We start from the raw sequence: 22356 nt of genomic DNA on the forward strand, positions 1-22356 counted from the left end.
AGAATTGGAAAACCAGGTCTCCACCTTCGAGAAAGAGTCCTGTGTTGTAAGGTGTAGTTCATGTAGAGATGGAGCTGCACATATCAGTATGGAATTGTCAGCATACTGGATGATGGACTCATGTTGTGTTGAACAGTGAAGTTTGTTGGTAAATAGTGAAAATCATAAAGGACCCATGATTGATCCTTGAGGTACTCCTATGGTAACAGGCAGAAGACTAGAAGAGATATTGTTGCCATTCAATGGCTTGTTGTCGATTGGTGAGTTATTCATGGAACCATGCTACAGCAGTTGGACTTAGATTCAGGTCAGTTAGTACTTTGATCAGTCTGCTATGTGAGACCATAACAAAGGCTTTAGAAAGGTCAAGAAATAAAGAGGAGACAAATTTTCCATTGTTCTTATGAACATTAACAGTGTCAGTGAAGGACATTAGTGCAGTTGTGGTGCTATGATAGGGGTAGAATCCATGCTGAGTGTTTGATAATAGATTGTTAATGCATGCACACATCACTCAAGGATTTTTGACAGTGAAAAATAAGGGCTATTGGTTGATAATTATACAATCATCTTGATATACCTCCTTTGTGTAAGTGCATGACAAGGAAAACTTTCCATACAGCAGAAACTTGGTGTTCAGCGATGGATCTATTAATAAATATTGATAAATATTGATACAGGTTAAGCAATTGCCTCTGCAGAAATTCTAAGGTAGTCTGTGGGTAATGTATCTGCTGCTAAGGTGGTAGATTTAATGTTTTAAGTATTTTTTTAGCAATGTCTGTTAAGACAGGTTGAAGAGAAAAAGAGTTATTGTTATTATCAAATATAGAAAGGATTGGAGGATAAGTGGTGTCAGAGTTTTTTGAGAGTACTAAAATTGTCTCCTTTAAATATTTATTGAACTCAGTGTTAATGTTGTTGGTATTGGGAGTAGTGGTTGGGGTGTGTGTGCTTGCATTGCTTGGTTGAAGAATCTCATTGAAAGCTGACCAGCACTTTTGTGGGTTGTTGTGATGCATTGCTTAGATGTTGTGAAAGTCCCTAGTTTTGTCTAATTTACCTTGTCTCTTTGTTTTGTTTCTGAGTTTTCGGTAAGCCTGTTTGGCATCCATGCTTTTGTTATTGTGGGATTGTGCCTATGGTTTTTCTCTTGATATTAATAGTGCCCTAGTTTACTTACTGAGCTATGGGGTATGTTGGATTTAATTCTTATAGCTCTGGATGGAGTGTGGTAGTGCAAGATATCTATGAAGGTGTAGTTAAAATACTTCACAGCCTCTTCTAGGGGTAGGTATGTAAGTGTTCACCAGTTACATTGTTTGAGGGTGTAGGTAGAGCTCTGGTGGTTAAAGTTTTTCTTGTTTTTTTATTAGTTGGAAGCAGGGTTGTTTAGATGGGTTGATTCTTTGTCTAATAGAAAGGCTGGGAGATGGTCACTGAGGTTATCTGGGAGGTAAACTGCGATTAAGGAGGGAAAAGGTCTATTTATAAGGATCCATCAAGGATGGAGTGTCTGTTAGATGACTTATCTATTCTGGTTGGTGTTTGAATTATTTGGGAAAAGCCATAAAGATTAATGTGATTAGTAGGGTTTTGAGAACCTCAACTTGACCAGTCAATGTTGAAATCACCAATGATTAGTGTTTCTTGGGGTAGGGTATTTGAGGCCTGGTGTAAACTATTTTCCATTGTAGGAATGCTGTTCCCTGGTGGTATATATGCTCCAATTCTGTTTATGTGCTTATTAGAATTTATCTTTAGTTTTGCATAAACCATTTCAGCATTGTCAAAGTTGGTAGCTTCTAGATTACGTTTGTTTTTAAGTAGAATAGCTGCTATATAGGTTAAGTATTTTAATTAATGTTCTATGATATTTTATGGAGATTTTGGAAGTTTGCTGGTGGGTTAGTATGGTTCATGAGTTGTATTGTGTGGTGGTGGTGTTAAAGACTGAGGGGGGATATGCTGACAGTGTTTAGTTTGCTGTTTTGTAAATAAGAGATTGGGGCAGGTTGGGTTAGAATTGTATTGTTTAGTGTGATATGGTAAGGTGTAAAATGAGCAGCTATTGACAAGCAAGTAGGGTAATAGTACAGTGGAGGCATGTTAGTATTATAAGGGACAAGTAGAAGGAGGCAGTGAATGCAAGTTTCTTATGGTGATTGTTGACTTGTATGGGTAGTGGGGTTGAAAAAGAATGTTTTAATTAGTGGGTGTGTAGAACTGAATTAGATGTTGAATTTGATTGTTTTGTGTGTTCATGTGGGTGTGGTTAGTTGAAGATAAGTGCAGGTGTACTGGGGATGTTTGGGGAATGGGGGTAGGTTAGAGGAGTGGAGTGAGCTTGTGAGAAGCAAAGGGCAAATGCAGTGATCGAACCATGTCTAAGAGAATACTACATCTTAAAAAAGCAATCAAAAGACCTGCAAGTTTCAGTAGACTTCAATACACATGAAGGATTCCTAGGAGGATTTATTCAATTAGAGGCAACCAGCTCATAGTAAGTATTAGAAGCTTGTGCTGTGCCTAACAAACCGCTTTGTAGTTTGTGGATAAAACTTTATTGAAAGAGAGAAAGCCAGCAGAAATTATGATTAGGCAGCTAGCCCTTCATATTTGGATAATTTTACATCCACTTCACTGTTGGAGTACAGAGGGGGAAGGGTGGCCTAAGGGGAAACCATCCTAGCAAGGTGTGCACAACACTATTACTACTAATGAAATATGACCTCTAACAGGATTATCTATGCTGTTAAGTAGAATGTTCTTTCTTCAGAATGAGTTTCCAAGAACTATTCTAAGATCCTGATCTGTGGTAGAGCAGTAGACTTAGGCTCTGTGGGGAGACCCGTGGATGAAGGGAGGTACAAAAGATTGGCTGGCACATCTTGTATGGGATGGAAGGAGATATTTCATGTAGTTTAAATTTGGTTGATTATTAAGTTGATGTTGGTTATTAACTTTATGTTTGAATACACTTACCCCAGGATTCATGAATCCTCAGTGTAAGACTAAATAAGTCTTACTCGGAAACTGCAGTTGAACGGTATGATGTCAGCGTGCCATGCATATTCATGAGGGCCCGCTGACTCCACTCCAAGACTAACACAGACCATGCAGGAAGGCAGGGAGCGTGTCTGACTGCCGAGCAGTCCAAAGGTCCACGACTCTGCAAGTGTCTGAATTGTGAAATGTCAACACAGATGAGCGAGTCCGCTCAAATGTCTACATACCCAACACTGCACTCCCTCACATTGTAAACCCCCAGTACAGTTATAAAATGTAAAACTTTAAATTTTTTTCTTATAATTCCCGATATAGCTGCCCATATTTGCAAGTGTTTGCGTGGGTGTGCCCATTGTTTAGCTGCAGTTAGCAATTTCGACATTGAAGAGCATAATAAGAAATGTTTATGCAAATTAAACCAAATAGCAATAGCGTAGTGGTAGAGCCTTTGTACAAAGAGGAGGCATTCGTGGTTTGAGTCCCAGCACTCCCTTTTCTATTTTGTGTTTTAAATTAGTATATGAAATAATTCCTGACATATATGAATAAAATTTTAATAAAAAGCATTGAAATGGCCTATGTATCAGTGAACAAAATGTATATATATAAATATAAGAGGGATCTTGACATATAAATGCCCATAGCTAAGCAGCGCTTTACCCAGCACAATATAGTTGTCCATAGCTAAGCAGCGCTTTGCCCTGCACAATAGGTTTGTGTGGAGCTGTGCACTGCGCTAACCAGTGCACCATAGGGCAACGTGGAGCAACGTAAAGCAAAGTTGCCTAAACACAGTCACACCCCCTAGCCTGTCTGGACAGTAGTAAAATAAAAAGCAATAACAAGGTTCGAACCTGGGACACTGTGCACCATAATCAAAGCACTGAACCACTAAGCCATGACAGTTTAGGGTAAACATCCACTGTTAACATACATATACTTATAAATGGTAGATTAACCATTGCTAAGCAGGTCTGCAGTCAGCCGAGAATTTTCAAAAATGGCCAATCACAAAGAAGTGCAGGAAATGCAGCATATTTAAGCTCCATAGGCGGGAATACTCGCCATAACTGATTGTAGCTCCCATCTGCAGTTAGAATGGCTGGTGCTGGAGAGGGTACTCACTTTTGAGCGCAACGCTGGGGCATCGAGGAGTCAAAATACATGGTTTGGCTCCTTGTCCACCATCATGAGTCAAGACTCCTGCAGGGCCAGTTCCAAGAGACAGAGTACAAAGCAGAGGCTTGGAACCAGTTAGCTCATGATCTCACCAGTGCCACAGGCATCCCTCGGACTTGTGAGCAGGTCCGTCACCACCATGCAGACCTAAAGAGATGGAAGCAGGACTTACTTAACCAATGGATACAGGAGGCCCGTGACATGCAAGATGCCCCACTACTGAGTAGGTAGCCATGGAATGCAATATGTAAGACATGCAAATTTAGTCTATATAATGGATAGGTATGTCTCAATATCCCTTCATTTACTTCACAGCTGCAGGTGTCCATGCTGCGAATCAGCAAGCCTATGCAGATAGGCTGTTAAGGCTGCACCTGCAAGCAGGTTAGCAATTATTCTGTATGTATTGTTATATAAAATAGGTGAGAGAACCTGAAAAAAATTGTTGTAGCCCAATAATACAGCCATAAAATGCCCTGAATAATTCTTCTGCATGTACTGTTATATAAAATGAGTCAGAGAGCCAGAAAAAGAGTGTAGTAACTCATTAATAAAGGTAAAATAAGTCTGGAATAATATATCTGCATGTACTGTTATATAAAATAAGTGAGCGAGCCTGAAAAAGGGTATTGTAACCTATTAATAAAGGTATAAAATGTCTTCAATAAGTCTTCCGTATGCACTGTAACATCAAATAAAGGAGAGGTCCTGTAGAAAAGTGTGTAATGAAATTAATAAAGGTATAATACTTGGAGTATGTCTGTGTCACTTACTTTGAAATGTTGTTGTACCTTTGCATTATAGAAATAGTACTGTTGTATTAAGTGCTGTCAACCCAGAGTTGGGCAGTTCCAAATAAAGTGGATGAAGGTAAGTGCCAGTAGCTGTGAAGCATATATACAGTCCTCAATAGACAGTTAATGGCTGGCATGCATAGGTAAATCTGGCAAACGAGTAGCTTGTTAATATGTTCCCCAGAAATGTGAGTGTGCTACATGAAATATAGGGTTCTGTAGAAATTTAACTGAAACTGTCACGTGAACACATCCAGATATGTAGATATATAAATATAAATAAAATATATAACTATGTAGCAGTAACTTCTGTATCTTGGACAGTTAGTATGTCAGATATAGGTCAGGTATATAATGAACTACAAACCCATTACACAACCTAATGCATGTTGCCTAGTGTAATAATACATGTAGAGGATATACACTTGCAGTCAATAGAAATGTAGTGTAGACTAAAAGTACTTATAAGATGTTAATGGAGGTTTCTTTTTACACTCTACTGTATGTGCATAAACAGTCAATTCCACACCTCAATGGGTATGTCTAATCTCAAAACATTTGTTGGGACATATGTCCTATAGTTCTATAAATATCTGCATTTACTTTGATGTATGTGCCCTGTTCAAACACCACAATCTTAGTGGCCTTTTGCCACCAATCATCCCTGCATGCTGTTGTAATGTCCACTGTTGCTCAATATATGCATGTGTTATGCTTGCTGTTCAACTGTTGGAACCCTGGTGTGTTGGGTTATTGGGATTATTACTGCATGCTGTTACAACTAATTTGGAATGCTGTTGTCTATGTTGTAATTAAACACACCTAATCACAGAACGTATGATAAGGCCAGCCCCAGCAGACCCACCTGTCGCTCCTCAGCTGGCAATTGCACCTGGCACCAGCAGGTCCGGTGCCCAGCCCAAGTTCCCCTCCTCCATTGGTCCTGTGTCACCTTTGGGTGGAAACGCTGCAGGGGATGGGGCCCGTCCACCCTGTGCAAGCGTGGGTGGAGAAGGGCCACCTGTCACCCTCCGAAGGGTCCAGGATGTGATGTATAGGGAGATCCAGCATTCAGTCGCTGATCCCCTATGCCAGCTTGAGGTGAGAGTGGTGTGACTCACCGGTGAGCCTGCCCCTCCTATGCAGCCCCCAGCACAGCCAACCTTGGGGCTGTGAAGATGCAGTGGTGACTGCCCATGGGTGGGGATCTCAGTTCCACTGTTACCATCTGTGGGTTCATGGGCTTGCGATTTCCAAACATCCATCCCCGTCAATTGTGTTCACCCACCCCATGTGTCATACTCCACCCCTGTATGCGTCTTGTTTGTCTTGTCTGTTTACCTCCCCAACCTACCTCCCCAAATATACCTACTTCCTCTACCTCACATTCCACTCTCACCTGAAAAAAAAAAAGAAAAAAAGGGCAATCTTTTCCCACAAAAAAAATTATGCCCCATACATATCTGCCCATTTCGCACACATGTCCCCTGGACATGTAAACTGATAATTATAATTGGCATACAACATACTTTGTTAACCTCACCCCTCTCTCAGGGGTGGAAGGCTGCAAATTTCACTCCAAATATCTAACATATGCACAGCTGTTGCTGGTAAAGAAATGGGCAGCTATGGACCTTCCCTACACCCGTCCTGCAAATCCCAAGCTGGAGTAAGCACTTTTAAGCAGTAGTTAGCGGGTTTGAGCGAGTGTGTCACGCAAACTCATGCAAACCCGCTTACAACTTCTTAAAAGTGCCTTAGTCACTCTGTATGTCAGGGCCCTTGTTCTGCTCAGCAGCGAAATAAAACACCTCTGTTAGTCTCGAACCACAGACCTTGGACAGACTTGACTGCATGAAGTACCACTAAGCCACAGCAGATACACAATAACTTGCTGCTGAAATAAATACATCATGCAATACAATGAGTGACTGTAAAGTAAAAATAGGAAGGCCATAACACAAAGCTTGTTCTGTGGATCTTTACCAGCAATTGTTGTGGAATTGCATTACATGACTGTGATAAGAGAAGCTGCCATTCTAGCAGCAAATAATGTTATAGAGGCACTTTACAACCCCCACACAGTATCATAGCAGGACAAACACTGGCATATCTGATTAGGGCAGAGGCCATACTTCCTAACTGTGGCTACTTTTCAGGGATGTCCCTGATTGTGAAACATATCTTAGCTGTGTCCCTCTGAATCCCTCTGAAAATTACTGACATTAGTCAGAAAGGTGGGGTATTACAGAATGAATAATGACAATAATAACAGCAGACACCGCTTGTACTTCATAAAATGTGTACTAATCCATATGCACTGCTTCACTCAAGTCTACACTTACTGTCTCTGTTATTTGGAAGGTGTACCTCACTTTTAACTACCTATCCCTGACTCCATGCAAATATGTATCTGAGTGTTTCATAGGCCTGGCAGAGACACAAACACACAGGCATATCAGCTTTTCTGCTGTTACACACTCTGCACTCAATTTGTAATTCCCTAGTAAAGACAGTTTTAGTTAGTGAAAGAAAATCTTTAAATAAGATTTTTTACATTTCCAATTTAAAGTGATAGTTTTCCTTGCTTTGGGAGGACTTCCACAAGCATACTCTTATGTAAGAGTACAACACAGAAATACCAAAGGATGTAGCCATGTACTGGTAGCAACTGACTGTAACAATGCCATTGTACCAGAGCTGAAAACACCTATGGGTTGCACAGACAAAGAATAACAGGCTGACATCTGGCTACCATCTGGATAGGTTCACAGTTGGGAACTATGCAGACAGACCACCTGCCTTGATAAACTAACAGGTGCACACAAATCCTTTAAGTCCAGTAAGATAACATTCATACAATAATACATAATGCTCTCTGTATGTCTGCATCCCCCCAAATTGTAAATATACGTGTGTGTTTAGGGTCTACCAAGGATGTAGGTAGGCATACTCAGTACTGGAATTGTCCAGTTTTCCTGAGAATCCTGTGGTAATGTCAACAATAAAAAACACAAACCCTGCAGAAGTGAGTACATTAATATGCACAGTATAACAGTTCACAAACAGTTCATGTGCCAAAAGAATACTTCTCAATAATTACATTTGTATGGCAGTTAATTATATAAGTAGAAAATAAACTACATACTCACATATATCTTGTGTAAGCATTTGTAGGGGTGAGTTAAACTCTACACTGATAGCTCTGTACTGGAAGTGGCAACAGTCATGTCTGAGTACAACATGTACATCACTGTCTACACCTCTAGCTTCAGATATAAGAAGTATACCAACCTTCTGACTTAAACAACAGTGTCCACAGCAAACAAGCATGGGCCCCACTCTGGAAATCTAAAAGGGCTATGCCAACATAACTTAGCAATTTATAGCATTGTGTTGCTATGACAGTGAGTACTGCAATTACCAAACAGCAGGCTGTATGCATTTACCAAATGCTGGGCACCAATTGGTGCAGAGGGCATCACATGCACATGTGCAGATACTTATAAAAGCAGACTGTACTTGCTATCCCCACATGTAATCATTACATTGCACGTGTTATAGCATCTGTAAACTTGGAGAGGAGTAAAAAAAATATTACTTAATAAAACAAAAATTTAATTAAGTAAAACAAATTTACTGAATTACTAACCAAAAATATTAATTAAGTAAAAGAAAAAAACATAATTAATAACCAAAAAAATTAAGTAAAAGCAAACTTTACTTTATTAATACCAAAAAAAAAACTTGTTAAAACATACACAGACGGTCCTGAAAGTGACAAACAGGTATGTAACAGATATGTGGTTACCGGCAAGTAGTAGATGTTTATGAAGAGTACTGTACATACTTTGAAACATGCATATGTGGCAGCAGTAGGTATGTATGCACTGATGCCATGCATAACTACTGCCATTGACAAATTAGTGTGTAGCTGTGTGCAGTGGGACATAACTATGACATATGTTGCTCAGAATTAAATGTCAAACATCTGATCATGTTATCTGTGTTCTGTACAGTACTGTGTATAATGGCTGTTTGGGGAAGTAGTGCAAACAGCTATATAAACCTGGATGTGACATAGTAACAGATGCATGATAGTCATATAATGTGTAGCTTAACATTGGCAACTGCTGTACCAGGCTAGTATAGTAATGTAGCATTAGCAGCTATAAATACTCCCTGTAATATTACTGTTATGCACACATGTGACAACTGTTCATTTTGTAACAAGGCCCAACAGGTCACCCGTGAGGTCTATGGACTTACAACAGTGTGGACCTTGTGTGTGTATGGCACACACATATGGAGAGGTATTTATGTGTTAGATATATTAGCATCTTAACATGTGCATAGAGCAAGGGACATACTGCAAGTGTTTGTGAAGGGTGGACATATATATGTTGGTGAAGGCTGTTATGTGCATATTTTTATGTAGGTTGTAGTGTGTGGCAAACAAGACAGCATACAGTGCTGGTATATGACATGTGGTGTTTAAACATTGTGGGTATGATTTGTTAGGTTCTTAGTCTTCCAGACAGGGAGTCCTGCTAAAGATACATGGGCTGAGAATACCTTCAATGCATTCTGCTCAAGACTGTGCAATATTATTACATAACTGTATCCTTCGATACTCAAAAGACACGACTAACTAGTGAAACACAAACAGAGAAAACAAAGCTTCCACCACGCAGTATCCAAACAAAACGGTATTATACCAAATGATAATCCAAAAGGCTTCCAAAAAAGAAAACAGGTTTATTTAGCGCTTTCGGAAGGGTTAATACCCCTCCTTCCTCATAAAAAATACAAACACAAAATCCGAGTTGCACTTCTTTTTAAATTAATTAGTAGCAGGTGATCAATCACACTCGTAAATTCAATAAGGCAGCTATTGCCTAGCAACCCAGTGCGTGCATATTTAAACCAAACAGTACTAAGAAATAGTACTGATTAAAATGCAACCGGTATCCATATTACATATAATTATACATGAAAATAAAATATAAAAGTATAATGTGAAGATATATAAAAATATGTATATATATATTAAAAGTATGTGCAAACATTCAATACCTATGCACAACCTAACGTACTAAGTGTATAATAATGAAAATAAAAAACGCTTATGTATGCATGATACGTGCTAGTCTTCTACACTAAACATTAAAAATGCTAAACTAAAGCAATAAAATGCCAGGGTCTAACCAGGGTTTACTAAACTATCATTGTTTCCAATGGCTAAAAAGTTATGAAAGAAGCATTCACACGAAATAATGTTTCACCCACAAATTGAATTAACTAGATACTAACATCTAGTGAACTATCTTTTTAATGCTAATTTCTTTAGAATAGATGTTATAGATAGTTGTTCGTTTAGTCATGGGGAAAAATAAGCCGCCGTCCTTATTTGCCAATACAACTCCTCCATTTCGAGTTGAACCTGCCAAGGGCCTACCAGTGGGGCATCATCCACCTGTTTCAGTATAAAAAACTGAAAATGATGATTTGGATGTCTAATAATGTGGCAAGCTAAGGCGTTACTGGGTTCCTTCTTACTAATGGCATAATTGTGCTCATACATCCGCTGCTTTAACTTGCGTTCTGTCTTGCCAATGTAGAAGGCTTGGCATAATATACAATTAGCCACATAAACTACTGCCCTAGAGTTACAATTATATTTACCGTTCACTTTGTATTCAATGTTATTAATTTTAGCAGACGATCTCTCGTTAATAAATTTACATTGTTTGCAAAAGCCGCATTTACTCATACCAAAGGCTGAAGTTCTCGCCTTAGGTTTTCTGACTTGCAACAGTGTTTTTACATTAACTCCTCTTCTGAATGTAATTTTTGGAGGTACTTCAAACTGTTCATGAAGTTCCTTATCATTTGATAGGATTCTCCAATTTTTACACAAAATGTCTTTAATAAAAAGATGATCTATAGAAAATGTACACAAAAGTCTTGTGTTATGTTGACTATTAATTTGCATGTTGTTTCCCTGTTGTGCATTATCTCCCCTTACCTCTAACGCAGGTGTAGCTCGAAAACCTAAAATGGGATGGAAGTGCCCTCCGTTACGTTTGGAAATAACTTCATCTCTTATCTCGTCGACTAAGCTGTGAGGGTATCCTCTTTTCAAGAACATTTCAAATAAGTTGTTACATTCTTCCAGGAATTCTACCTCGTCCGTAACCATCCTTGCTGCTTGTACCATCTGGCCTTTAATCACGGCTCGCTTTTGATGGTGCGGATGAGAACTGGAGAAATGAAGGAAGCCATTAGAATATGTTGGCTTCCTATAAATTCTACTTGTGAACCTGGAATTAACCTTGTCCTTAAATAATAAGATGTCCAAATAGCTTATCTGAGTATCATGAAACTCAAACGTGAACTCTAGAAAATTAGTCAATCCAGAGATGGTTGTAACAAAATTGGGGATATCATCTGGGATACCGTTCCACAAGATGAACATGTCATCCTGGTATCTAGTGTACCAGGCGACATTACTCTGATAGTCCAAGTTATGGTAGAGTAAAGTACCTTCCCAGTGGGCCATGATGCAATTAGCATATGCTCCACCGCAGGGTGAACCCATGGCCACACCCGATGTTTGTACGAAGGTACGTCCTTCAAAACCAAAGAAGTTAAAGCGTAAAATCATTTCTAAGAGAGTTTCCACTAAACAGATGGTGTTCTCATTAACATTCCTAGCCCATAAAAAATCCCTCATCCACTCAAGACCTAAGTTGTGTGGAATCACCGTATAGAGGTCCTTAACATCTATGGTGATGAACACATAATCAGGGTTAAAAGGGATGTCATTTATTTCCCCCAAAAAACTCCACGAATCTTTGCAAACTTGTTTTTCTTTTGCAATGAGTGGTTTAAGGATGGAATCAATGTATGATGCTGCAGCGTACAAAATAGACCCTCTCCCATCAACAATGGGTCTAAACGGAGGGTCTATTTCTGATTTGTGGATTTTTGGGACCCCGAAAATGCTGGCAATTTGGGTGCTGCCATATTTAAATATCTGTATTGGTCCATGTCAATAGAATTTTCCAATAGTAAGTCATCTAACATGCTTCTGACCTTAGCATGAGCTACATTGATCTCATTGATACTGACTTCATGATATGGACCCCTTTCTAGATGGACTAACATTTTATTAACATATGTACAATGATCCATAAAAATAAGACCATTCCCCTTATCGGGCTTCATAACCCTGATATTGCATTCTCTCAAAATCTTGATGAAATCCCTCTCTTGCGGGGTGATGTTAAGTTTAGGTCTTTTATGATAGTCAATTCTATCCGCCAAGTGCCTTAAATCTAACTCACAAGCCAAATCAAAGATTTTGAGTTTATCATGTAAAGGAGTGTTAAAGACGCTGTCTATTCTAAAGTTATTTAGAAGTGAAGGCACCTCTCCCAACATAATTCTTAGATTTAATTTACGAATGAATAGCTTAACGTCAATAATGGTCTTCACTAGATCAAAGTGAGTGTCTGGAACAAAAGTTAAACCTTTCGAAAAAAAGTCACATGTACTTTGATCAATTCGAAAGCTAGTATAGTTGTAAATTTTAAAGTCACCTTCGGTACTGTGTACGATAACCAATGGTGACAAAGATACTACTACCTCCTCTTCTGATTCCGCTTGTTCGTTGGAACATTCTGGTTTTTGCTGATGTTGGATCTTAAGTTCCTCTGATGTTTGTTCTGTCCTTGGCGAAAATCCTGAACATTTTGCACCTCGTACGTGTTGGAGTTATGTGTGCGGCTATTGTTACTTTCCCCTTGGGTGACAAAATTATTATCGTGCATTTGATTTGGATTATTAACACCCTGGTTGACATAAACATCCTGAATAAGATCCTCTTGTTCCAAGTACTGAGGTGGATAAGACTGACCAAAGGGTGCCTCTCGTACTACTCCTTGATTATTTTCAGATGTATTAGTAGTTCCTCTAAATCCAAATTTAGTTTGAGTGACTAAGGGAGGCATAGGATAGGCTTTGTGGTTAGCATATTGATGCAAGTCCCTCTTAATTTTCTTTTCTTTGTTAGCTGACATTTTTTTCATAGTAGCGTCAATGCTAACAAAAATACGTGTATATTCGTATTTATACCTTGGAAAGTCAGGACTATTCCTAATGTCTATTTCCAAAGCTTCCAAGTCTTGTTGGTACAACTCAATTTGTTCTAAATAATGCCCAATTAACACTTGCATAAAATCAAAGCCTTGATTATCAAATAAGTCCAAGAGTTTGTTGTGAAAACTTGAACCATTGATTAGTCCCACTGGAAATCTCCATTGCCTTAATCCCTTTGGCACTATCTTTTTATCAAGGCACTCTTCAAGATACGCCACCTCTAACTGGAACTTCCTACATTTAAACAGTTTGTAATCCATTTCGTTAATGAGAGCCAAAATGTCAAAGTTTGACTGAGCACCTTCATTCTGTTGTGAAGGTGAACTTTCCGAAATTCCCCCATTAACAAAAACATTCTTTTTACTTAAAAAATTACTAACAGTGGGTGAGGAATGTAATGTTACCTCCGCAGCAGCCTTTCCTCTTATTTGACTATCAGCCTGCCGTTGTCCCGGAGTAATCCCAGTGTTCTGCACAAGAGTGCTGTCTGCACTCACGTTCCGATCTACTGTAGAACTAATACCATCCACGATAACAGCTGATTGTGTCCCTGGAGGTCCAACCTGGCTAGGTTCCTTTTCATTACATCTCGACTTGGTAGCATTAAGACCCGTCCTGTCCCAGTTGTTGTTTAATTCTTCAAACCGCTGCATTAGGTGGTCTAAGCGTCCCATGATAATGTGGATTAATGTGGTTAAATTGCCTGCCTAGTTGGCTTCACCAACAGCATTGCCGACGTTAGCAGTTTGAATTTCAGTCCGTTCCCCTTGTGCGTGGCACTGTGTGAAAATTGGAAAATTCTATTGACATGGACCTATACAGATATTTAAATATGGCAGCACCCAAATTGCCAGCATTTTTCGAGGTCCCAAAAATCCACAAATCGGAAATAGACCCTCCGTTTAGACCCATTGTTGATGGGAGAGGGTCTATTTTGTACGCTGCAGCATCATACATTGATTCCATCCTTAAACCACTCATTGCAAAAGAAAAACAAGTTTGCAAAGATTCGTGGAGTTTTTTGGGGGAAATAAATGACATCCCTTTTAACCCTGATTATGTGTTCCTCACCATAGATGTTAAGGACCTCTATACGGTGATTCCACACAACTTAGGTCTTGAGTGGATGAGGGATTTTTTATGGGCTAGGAATGTTAATGAGAACACCATCTGTTTAGTGGAAACTCTCTTAGAAATGATTTTACGCTTTAACTTCTTTGGTTTTGAAGGACGTACCTTTGTACAAACATCGGGTGTGGCCATGGGTTCACCCTGCGGTGGAGCATATGCTAATTGCATCATGGCCCACTGGGAAGCTACTTTACTCTTCCATAACTTGGACTATCAGAGTAATGTCGCCTGGTACACTAGATACCAGGATGACATGTTCATCTTGTGGAAGGGTATCCCAGACGATATCCCCAATTTTGTTACAACCATCTCTGGATTGACTAATTTTCTAGAGTTCACGTTTGAGTTTCATGATACTCAGATAAGCTATTTGGACATCTTATTATTTAAGGACAAGGTTAATTCCAGGTTCACAAGTAGAATTTATAGGAAGCCAACATATTCTAATGGCTTCCTTCATTTCTCCAGTTCTCATCCGCACCATCAAAAGCGAGCCGTGATTAAAGGCCAGATGGTACGAGCAGCAAGGATGGTTACGGACAAGGTAGAATTCCTGGAAGAATGTAACAACTTATTTGAAATGTTCTTGAAAAGAGGATACCCTCACAGCTTAGTCGACGAGATAAGAGATGAAGTTATTTCCAAACGTAACGGAGGGCACTTCCATCCCATTTTAGGTTTTTGAGCTACACCTGCGTTAGAGGTAAGGGGAGATAATGCACAACAGGGAAACAACATGCAAATTTGTAGTCAACATAACACAAGACTTTTGTGTACATTTTCTATAGATCATCTTTTTATTAAAGACATTTTGTGTAAAAATTGGAGAATCCTATCAAATGATAAGGAACTTCATGAACAGTTTGAAGTACCTCCAAAAATTACATTCAGAAGAGGAGTTAATGTAAAAACACTCTTGCAAGTCGGAAAACCTAAGGCGAGAACTTCAGCCTTTGGTATGAGTAAATGCGGCTTTTGCAAACAATGTAAATTTATTAACGAGAGATCGTCTGTTAAAATTAATAACATTGAATACAAAGTGAACGGTAAATATAATTGTAACTCTAGGGCAGTAGTTTATGTGGCTAATTGTATATTATGCCAAGCCTTCTACATTGGCAAGACAGAACGCAAGTTAAAGCAGCGGATGTATGAGCACAATTATGCCATTAGTAAGAAGGAACCCAGTAACGCCTTAGCTTGCCACATTATTAGACATCCAAATCATCATTTTCAGTTTTTTATACTGAAACAGGTGGATGATGCCCCACTGGTAGGCCCTTGGCAGGTTCAACTCGAAATGGAGGAGTTGTATTGGCAAATAAGGACGGCGGCTTATTTTTCCCCAGGACTAAATGAACAACTATCTATAACATCTATTCTAAAGAAATTAGCATTAAAAAGATAGTTCACTAGATGTTAGTATCTAGTTAATTCAATTTGTGGGTGAAACATTATTTCGTGTGAATGCTTCTTTCATAACTTTTTAGCCATTGGAAACAACGATAGTTTAGTAAACCCTGGTTAGACCCTGGCTTTTTATTGCTTTAGTTTAGCATTTTTAATGTTTAGAATAGAAGACTAGCATGCATCATGCATGCATAAGCGTTTTTTATTATTATTTTTATTATTATACACTTAGTATGTTAGGTTGTGCATAGGTATTGAATGTTTGCACATACTTTTAATGTATATATACATATTTTTATATATCTTCACATTATACTTTTATATTATATTTTCATGTATAATTATATGTAATATGGATACCGGTTGCATTTTAATCAGTACTATTTCTTAGTACTGTTTGGTTTAAATATGCACGCACTGGGTTGCTAGGCAACAGCTGCCTTATTGAATTTACGAGTGTGATTGATCACCTGCTACTAATTAATTTAAAAAGAAGTGCAACTCGGATTTTGTGTTTGTATTTTTTATGAGGAAGGAGGGGTATTAACCCTTCTGAAAGCGCTAAATAAACCTGTTTTCTTTTTTGGAAGCCTTTTGGATTATCATTTGGTATAATACCGTTTTGTTTGGATACTGCGTGGTGGAAGCTTTGTTTTCTCTGTTTGTGTTTCACTAGTTAGTCGTGTCTTTGGAGTATTGTAGTTTGTTCTTATGGCAAATGAAGACGCAGCTCCACAGCAGTATTCTCCCCCGCTTTTCACACAGTGCCACGCACAAGGGGAACGGACTGAAATTCAAACTGCTAACGTCGGCAATGCTGTTGGTGAAGCCAACGAGGCAGGCAATTTAACCACGTTAATCCACATTATCATGGGACGCTTAGACCACCTAACGCAGCGGTTTGAAGAATTAAACAACAACCGGGACAGGACGGGTCTTAATGCTACCAAGTCGAGATGTAATGCAAAGGAACCTAGCCGGGTCGGACCTCCAGGGACACAATCAGCTGTTATCGTGGATGGTATTAGTTCTACAGTAGATCGGAACGTGAGTGCAGACAGCACTCTTGTGCAGAACACTGGGATTACTCCGGGACAACGGCAGGCTGATAGTCAAATAAGAGGAAAGGCTGCTGCAGAGGTAACATTACATTCCTCACCCACTGTTAGTAATTTTTTAAGTAAAAATAATTTTTTTGTTAATGGGGGAATTTCGGAAAGTTCACCTTCACAACAGAATGAAGGTGCTCAGTCAAACTTTGACATTTTGGCTCTCATTAACGAAATGGATTACAAACTGTTTAAATGTAGGAAGTTCCAGTTAGAGGTGGCGTATCTTGAAGAGTGCCTTGAAAAAAAGATAGTGCCAAAGGGATTAAGGCAATGGAGATTTCCAGTGGGACCAATCAATGGTTCAAGTTTTCACAACAAACTCTTGGACTTATTTGATAAGCAAGGCTTTGATTTTATGCAAGTGTTAATTGGGCATTATTTAGAACAAATTGAGTTGTACCAACAAGACTTGGAAGCTTTGGAAATAGACATTAGGAATAGTCCTGACTTTCCAAGGTATAAATACGAATATACACGTATTTTTGTTAGCATTGTACGCTACTATGAAAAAACTGTCAGCTAACAAAGAAAAGAAAATTAAGAGGGACTTGCATCAATATGCTAACCACAAAGCCTATCCTATGCCTGCCTTAGTCACCCAAACTAAATTTGGATTTAGAGGAACTACTAATACATCTGAAAATAATCAAGGAGTAGTACGAGAGGCACCCTTTGGTCAGTCTTATCCACCTCAGTACTTGGAACAAGAGGATCTTATTCAGGATGTTTATGTCAACCAGGGTGTTAATAATCCAAATCAAATGCACGATAACAATTTTGTCACCCAAGGGGAAAGTAACAATAGCCGCACACATAACTCCAACACGTACGAGGTACAAAATGTTCAGGATTTTCGCCAAGGACAGAACAACCATCAGAGGAACTTAAGATCCAACAACAGCAAAAACCAGAATGTTCCAACGAACAAGCGGAATCAGAAGAGGAGGTAGTAGTATCTTTGTCACCATTGGTTATCGTACACAGTACCGAAGGTGACTTTAAAATTTACAACTATACTAGCTTTCGAATTGATCAAAGTACATGTGACTTTTTTTCGAAAGGTTTAACTTTTGTTCCAGACACTCACTTTGATCTAGTGAAGACCATTATTGACGTTAAGCTATTCATTCGTAAATTAAATCTAAGAATTCTGTTGGGAGAGGTGCCTTCACTTCTAAATAACTTTAGAATAGCCAGCGTCTTTAACCCTCCTTTACATGATAAACTCAAAATCTTTGATTTGGCTTGTGAGTTAGATTTAAGGCACTTGGCGGATAGAATTGACTATCATAAAAGACCTAAACTTAACATCACCCCGCAAGAGAGGGATTTCATCAAGATTTTGAGAGAATGCAATATCAGGGTTATGAAGCCCGATAAGGGGAATGGTCTTATTTTTATGGATCATTGTACATATGTTAATAAAATGTTAGTCTATCTAGAAAGGGGTCCATATCATGAAGTCAGTATCAATGAGATCAATGTAGCTCATGCTAAGGTCAGAAGCATGTTAGATGACTTACTATTGGAAAATTCTATTGACATGGACCAATACAGATATTTAAATATGGCAGCACCCAAATTGCCAGCATTTTTCGGGGTCCCAAAAATCCACAAATCGGAAATAGACCCTCCGTTTAGACCCATTGTTGATGGGAGAGGGTCTATTTTGTACGCTGCAGCATCATACATTGATTCCATCCTTAAACCACTCATTGCAAAAGAAAAACAAGTTTGCAAAGATTCGTGGAGTTTTTTGGGGGAAATAAATGACATCCCTTTTAACCCTGATTATGTGTTCCTCACCATAGATGTTAAGGACCTCTATACGGTGATTCCACACAACTTAGGTCTTGAGTGGATGAGGGATTTTTTATGGGCTAGGAATGTTAATGAGAACACCATCTGTTTAGTGGAAACTCTCTTAGAAATGATTTTACGCTTTAACTTCTTTGGTTTTGAAGGACGTACCTTCGTACAAACATCGGGTGTGGCCATGGGTTCACCCTGCGGTGGAGCATATGCTAATTGCATCATGGCCCACTGGGAAGGTACTTTACTCTTCCATAACTTGGACTATCAGAGTAATGTCGCCTGGTACACTAGATACCAGGATGACATGTTCATCTTGTGGAAGGGTATCCCAGACGATATCCCCAATTTTGTTACAACCATCTCTGGATTGACTAATTTTCTAGAGTTCACGTTTGAGTTTCATGATACTCAGATAAGCTATTTGGACATCTTATTATTTAAGGACAAGGTTAATTCCAGGTTCACAAGTAGAATTTATAGGAAGCCAACATATTCTAATGGCTTCCTTCATTTCTCCAGTTCTCATCCGCACCATCAAAAGCGAGCCGTGATTAAAGGCCAGATGGTACGAGCAGCAAGGATGGTTACGGACGAGGTAGAATTCCTGGAAGAATGTAACAACTTATTTGAAATGTTCTTGAAAAGAGGATACCCTCACAGCTTAGTCGATGAGATAAGAGATGAAGTTATTTCCAAACGTAACGGAGGGCACTTCCATCCCATTTTAGGTTTTCGAGCTACACCTGCGTTAGAGGTAAGGGGAGATAATGCACAACAGGGAAACAACATGCAAATTAATAGTCAACATAACACAAGACTTTTGTGTACATTTTCTATAGAGCATCTTTTTATTAAAGACAGTTTGTGTAAAAATTGGAGAATCCTATCAAATGATAAGGAACTTCATGAACAGTTTGAAGTACCTCCAAAAATTACATTCAGAAGAGGAATTAATGTAAAAACACTGTTGCAAGTCGGAAAACCTAAGGCGAGAACTTCAGCCTTTGGTATGAGTAAATGCAGCTTTTGCAAACAATGTAAATTTATTAACGAGAGATCGTCTGTTAAAATTAATAACATTGAATACAAAGTGAACGGTAAATATAATTGTAACTCTAGGGCAGTAGTTTATGTGGCTAATTGTATATTATGCCAAGCCTTCTACATTGGCAAGACAGAACGCAAGTTAAAGCAGCGGATGTATGAGCACAATTATGCCATTAGTAAGAAGGAACCCAGTAACGCCTTAGCTTGCCACATTATTAGACATCCAAATCATCATTTTCAGTTTTTTATACTGAAACAGGTGGATGATGCCCCACTGGTAGGCCCTTGGCAGGTTCAACTCGAAATGGAGGAGTTGTATTGGCAAATAAGGACGGCGGCTTATTTTTCCCCAGGACTAAATGAACAACTATCTATAACATCTATTCTAAAGAAATTAGCATTAAAAAGATAGTTTACTAGATGTTAGTATCTAGTTAATTCAATTTGTGGGTGAAACATTATTTCGTGTGAATGCTTCTTTCATAACTTTTTAGCCATTGGAAACAACGATAGTTTAGTAAACCCTGGTTAGACCCTGGCATTTTATTGCTTTAGTTTAGCATTTTTAATGTTTAGAGTTGAAGACTAGCATGCATCATGCATGCATAAGCGTTTTTTATTATTATTTTTATTATTATACACTTAGTATGTTAGGTTGTGCATAGGTATTGAATGTTTGCACATACTTTTAATATATATATACATATTTTTATATATCTTCACATTATACTTTTATATTATATTTTCATGTATAATTATATGTAATATGGATACCGGTTGCATTTTAATCAGTACTATTTCTTAGTACTGTTTGGTTTAAATATGCACGCACTGGGTTGCTAGGCAATAGCTGCCTTATTGAATTTACGAGTGTGATTGATCACGTGCTACTAATTAATTTAAAAAGAAGTGCAACTCGGATTTTGTGTTTGTATTTTTTATGAGGAAGGAGGGGTATTAACCCTTCCGAAAGCGCTAAATAAACCTGTTTTCTTTATTGGAAGCCTTTTGGATTATCATTTGGTATAATACCATTTTGTTTGGATACTGCGTGTTGGAAGCTTTGTTATAACTGTATCCTTCTCAACCTTTGCATAAATGATATTCCCACCATGAAAGGTGGACTGTATATGTGCTTATATATAAATCTATATGTACACCAATGGATGTTTATATGTACGCTCAAGCTCAATGTTGTAAATGTATTGCCATCCCTTTTGTTAAAAACCCTGTACCCATGAACTACCACATAGGTAGTCTAGTCAACACCAAAAGTGTGATAAGAGACCATGGGACACAGATGGACAGTAGTGTCACTTTTGATAATCACAGTGCCAGACTAGTCATGTAAACTGTGCACGGTCCGCATGTCATCAGAAAAGGTGTGTCATCCATAGAAAAAGAGGTCAGTGTTCCACTCTACTCATCAGTCATAAAACCCATCATAGAATACAATGGCCCTTTTGGTATGTACCTCAGAAGACATCTACAGCAACTGTAGACGCCAGGCACATACCTCACAAAGTGTATTACCAGACTGAAACAGATGCTCTATGCAGACTGTCTTACAAAACCACAGCTACATTGTGTCACATACTGCCTACCCAGAGGCAACCTCTGCCTAACATACAAAGCTATGCCAAACCCACAGGTGTTGGACATGCTCCATGTAAACAGATCAAAATCCCTACAAGCTACACACTGTACTGATCTAAACATTGTAATGTCAAAAAACAGAACATGCTGGAGTGGTACATTCTCATCTCAGACACATACCATACTCTGGAACTAACTACCTATCAATAGCAAAGAAAGGTCCTCATTAGCAGTCGTCATGAATAATCATGATGAATGGATGTGAGATAGGAAATACAACCCAAGAATCACCTCTGTGGCTCTGCATGACAGGGGCACATGAACTTAAATTACATGGGTGTTGAAGGGCAGGGTACTGTATGGCTAGGCTTCTATAGGCCCTACAGCTAAGCTACCTAGGACCCGATACAGACATGCATGTACTTGCTGCATTAATTGCTATGTGAGGTTGACTGAGTGTGATGGTGAATGTGTAGGTGAATGTGTTAACGTTGTGTATATGTGTGATAGCCTAGTGGGAAACTGTTTATATCATGGTATGTAGTGTTCTAGCTCTAATCCCCGCCAAAAATATGTATGCTATTGCTAGGCAGAAAAAGCAGTATGGCATACGGTGTGATCTAGTCCCATGGTGTTGACTGGAGTGTGCCATTGCAGGCTAAAGCAGTACATGTATGCTTATTGATTGTTAACACTAGTGAATACCAATCCCGTATGAACTGTAGTACTACCTGAAGCTGTAGGCCTAAACAGCACAGTATGGTGTATATCCACATTGCTTGGAAACACTGTTTTGTTTGTTACCTGTAGTCCTCACACATTACATACCTCAGACATAAGGTTTTGTAAGTGCTGACACACAGTACTGTATGGTACACAGGTAAAGTTCATCTGGATTGCCATACTTTTGTGTCTTGTAGGTATGGCTGAATGTCTGTGTGGGTATGCCTTTAACATGGCCTTGGTCGTATGTGTGTTACCGGATATCAGTTCATATCTAGCAACATGTATAGTGTAGTACAGCAGTATGCCACCTATATTGATGAATGTGCACATATGTTACTTAGGGGTTTGCTATCAACAAGTAGCGCGGTGTACTG

The sequence above is a fragment of the Protopterus annectens genome, chromosome 8.part0, assembly GCF_019279795.1.
Source record: "Protopterus annectens isolate FY-2018-M chromosome 8.part0, PAN1.0, whole genome shotgun sequence".
NCBI classification, from domain to species: domain Eukaryota; kingdom Metazoa; phylum Chordata; order Ceratodontiformes; family Protopteridae; genus Protopterus; species Protopterus annectens.